Raw genomic sequence first — 4,657 nt, 5'->3', positions numbered from 1 at the left:
GCTGTGAGACACACATCAGTGGTCAGAGGCGGATCGAGAAGAATTGTCTGCGTACAAAAGCCAATGACTTGCAAGAGGCAAATTGGGTGGCCAAATTGAGAGCTCAGTTCCGTCACGAGCGACAAACAGCTTTCTCACTCGACCAACAAATGGACGTATTGGCCGGTACACCGGTGCAGCATAACCCAGTGGTCATCATAAAACAGTTTTAAAAAAAAGGATTTAATAACCCGTAAAAACTAAGTTTTTCACTCTAAATCCTTTATATGCGTGGCGGCTAGATTCCTCTCGTCCTCTGGCTTGAGATGGCTGCCACCTATGGGTCAGATGATTGTCTGCAGTATTAAACAATTGGTAATTAAATATTTAATTAGTTTTCCCTAAACAGTGTAAAATTTTGGAATTTTTTTTCACGAACATTAATTGTCTCGCACAACGAGTCTGTGTGCAAAATGTCAGCTCGATTGGATCACGGGAAGTGGGTTAAAAAACGACCGAAAGGTTTGCACGGTCGTAAGCAAGCAAGCAAGCACACAAGCACGCAAGCAAGCAAGCAAGCGAACTTAATATAAAGGATTTAAAAAATAATCAAAATTTTAATCTGCAAATCTGTTTATCAGTCTTTAATTGACCATGTCACCAAGTTTGACGCGATTCGAAGGTTGATTCAGTCTACCGAGACTCGCTAAAAAGAAAAGGGTTATTATTGACCGATGATTTGCGTCCTGTTGAATCGAGGAAACATCCAATCAAGTCTATGGCCGCAAGAGACTTTCTGATCGGGGTTACGAATCGTGGGAAAAACGAATAATTATTGCGAACAAAATGCTTCTTATATTTTTTAAATCCTTTATATTAAGTTCACTTGCTTGCGTGCTTGCTTGCTTACGACCGGTCAAATATTTCGGTCGTTTTTTAACCCACTTCCCGTGATCCAATCGAGCTGACATTTTGCACACAGACTCGTTGTGCGTGACAATTTATTTTCGTGAAAAAAATGTCCTAAATTTTCCACTTTTAGGAAAAATGTTCTTTCATATTTCATTTAAAATACCAATGTGATAAAAAATGAAACTCTTACTCAAGAAAAACAGAAATGAATAATAAAATAAAACCGATGCCACGCAAATAAAGGATTTATAGTGAAAAACTTTGTTTTTACGGGTTAATTTTTTTATACCGTGCACCAGCCGTGTGCGGCCATTACGTCCAAATGCCCACCGCTGAATCAGAATATCAGAATCAGTATTTATACTGGAGAAATCCGATGAGCGCTAAAGCGCTTTTGTCATAGATATCAATTAGGGGCACGGGGTAAGAACGCTACAACAACAAACACAACAACACAAACAAGATAGTGGTGCAAAGTACAAGAAAGGTAAACAAATCACCCAAACACCAATGGAACCTCCTTTGCTAGGAGCAAAATATGATAATTGGTTTTTTTACCCTTTTATCTGGCAACAAAACTGACACCTTTTTTTTATGAGGAGTCATGTTTGCATTGACCACAATACCTGCGGTCGAAATGCGAACAAAAAACATAACTCTGATAATGTATGCACTGTCCTTGAAGTTGATTGGCCCACACCCGAGACAGCTTTCCTTAGAGCCTAGTCTCACTTGGTGTTGGACCAGATGACGCCAAAAGGCGCACAACTCAAAGACAATGCACCATCAGAGTATGAGAGCTCGGGGTAAGAATTTACACCATTGGAACCTCATTTGCCAGTAGCAAAATATGATAATTGGTTTTTTTACCCTTTTATCTGGCAACAAAACTGACACCTTTTTTATGAGGAGTCATGTTTGCATAGACCACAATACCTGCGGTCGAAATGCAAACAAAAAACATAACTCTGATAATGTATGCACTGTCCTTGAAGTTGATTGGCCCACACCCGAGACAGCTTTCCTTAGAGCCTAGTCTCACGTGGTGTTGGACCAGATGACGCCAAAAGGCGCACAACTCAAAGACAATGCACCATCAGAGTATGAGAGCTCGGGGTAAGAATTTACACCATTGGAACCTCATTTGCCAGTAGCAAAATATGATCCTTGTTTTTTTACCCTTTTATCTGGCAACAAAACTGACACCTTTTTTGTACAAGGAGTCATGTTTGCATTGACCACAATACCTGCGGTCGGAATGCAAACAAAAACACAACTCTGATAATGTATGCACTGTCCTTGAAGTTGATTGGTCCACACCCGAGACAGCTTTCCTTAGAGCCTAGTCTCACATGGTGTTGGCGTATTGTGGTCTATGCAAACATGACTCCTTGTAAAAAAGGTGTCAGTTTTGTTTGCCAGATAAAAGGGTTAAAAAACAATTATCAAGATTAGCAAAGTATAATAACAGGGTTGCTACCCTTTTTTCTGGCAACTCGAATTGAAACTTTTTTAAAATCCTTTATATTAAGTTCACTTGCGTGCTTGCTTGCTTAGGACCGTGCAAATCTTTCGGTCGTTTTTTAACCCACTTCCCGTGATCCAATCGAGCTGACATTTTGCACACAGACTCGTTGTGCGTGACAATTTATTTTCGTGAAAAAAATGTCCTAAATTTTCCACTTTTAGGAAAAATGTTCTTTCATATTTCATTTAAAATACCAATGTGATAAAAAATGAAACTCTTACTCAAGAAAAACAGAAATGAATAATAAAATAAAACCGATGCCACGCAAATAAAGGATTTATAGTGAAAAACTTTGTTTTTACGGGTTAATTTTTTTATACCGTGCACCAGCCGTGTGCGGCCATTACGTCCAAATGCCCACCGCTGAATCAGAATATCAGAATCAGTATTTATACTGGAGAAATCCGATGAGCGCTAAAGCGCTTTTGTCATAGATATCAATTAGGGGCACGGGGTAAGAACGCTACAACAACAAACACAACAACACAAACAAGATAGTGGTGCAAAGTACAAGAAAGGTAAACAAATCACCCAAACACCAATGGAACCTCCTTTGCTAGGAGCAAAATATGATAATTGGTTTTTTTACCCTTTTATCTGGCAACAAAACTGACACCTTTTTTATGAGGAGTCATGTTTGCATTGACCACAATACCTGCGGTCGAAATGCGAACAAAAAACATAACTCTGATAATGTATGCACTGTCCTTGAAGTTGATTGGCCCACACCCGAGACAGCTTTCCTTAGAGCCTAGTCTCACTTGGTGTTGGACCAGATGACGCCAAAAGGCGCACAACTCAAAGACAATGCACCATCAGAGTATGAGAGCTCGGGGTAAGAATTTACACCATTGGAACCTCATTTGCCAGTAGCAAAATATGATAATTGGTTTTTTTACCCTTTTATCTGGCAACAAAACTGACACCTTTTTTATGAGGAGTCATGTTTGCATAGACCACAATACCTGCGGTCGAAATGCAAACAAAAAACATAACTCTGATAATGTATGCACTGTCCTTGAAGTTGATTGGCCCACACCCGAGACAGCTTTCCTTAGAGCCTAGTCTCACGTGGTGTTGGACCAGATGACGCCAAAAGGCGCACAACTCAAAGACAATGCACCATCAGAGTATGAGAGCTCGGGGTAAGAATTTACACCATTGGAACCTCATTTGCCAGTAGCAAAATATGATCCTTGTTTTTTTACCCTTTTATCTGGCAACAAAACTGACACCTTTTTGTACAAGGAGTCATGTTTGCATTGACCACAATACCTGCGGTCGGAATGCAAACAAAAACACAACTCTGATAATGTATGCACTGTCCTTGAAGTTGATTGGTCCACACCCGAGACAGCTTTCCTTAGAGCCTAGTCTCACATGGTGTTGGACCAGCGTATATGACACTAAACGATCCACTAAACCTACCAGGCAAAGCCCACATATTTCACTTATTTTTCAGGAGTGACCTGGCCCCAAATGATAGCAGCTCAACAAAGTGACCCCATCGATTGGACAGTCATCGCAGCAAAAATAATCGGAACAATCTCAATGCACGCTGACTCTAAATGTGCAGGGGAAAAACCGGAGGAACCGGAGAAAAGAATCCACGTAAGTGTGAACACTTCTTATCACGCAAAATAAATCCACGTGAACTCTCACCTCGATGATCGATTCCGCTTACATCTCTACAGGGACATGATCTAGCCCACGACCTCCTGTAGACCAGGCGAGGTAGTTAACATCTCTACAGGGACATGATCTAACCCACGACATCCTGTATACCAGGCGAGGTAGTCAACATCTCTACAGGGACATGATCTAACCCGCGACATCCTGTAGACCAGGCGAGGAAGTTAACATCTCTACAGGGACATGATTTAACCCACGACCTCCTGTAGACCAGGCGAGGTAGTCAACATCTCTACAGGGACATGATCTAACCCGCGACATCCTGTAGACCAGGCGAGGAAGTTAACATCTCTACAGGGACATGATTTAACCCACGACCTCCTGTAGACCAGGCGAGGTAGTTAACATCTCTACAGGGACATGATCTAACCCACGACCTCCTGAAAACCAGGCGAGGTAGTCACCATCTCCACAGGGACATGATCTAACCCACGACCTCCTGTAGACCAGGCGAGGTAGTCAACATCTCCACAGGGACATGATTTAACCCACGACCTCCTGTAGACCAGGCGAGGTAGTCAACATCTCCACAGGGACATGATCTAA

Source organism: Lethenteron reissneri, chromosome 65, assembly GCF_015708825.2.
Source record: "Lethenteron reissneri isolate LAM-NWPU_2019-01 chromosome 65, ASM1570882v1, whole genome shotgun sequence".
In the NCBI taxonomy this organism is placed as follows: Eukaryota; Metazoa; Chordata; class Hyperoartia; order Petromyzontiformes; family Petromyzontidae; genus Lethenteron; species Lethenteron reissneri.
This window is presented reverse-complemented; position numbering follows the sequence as displayed.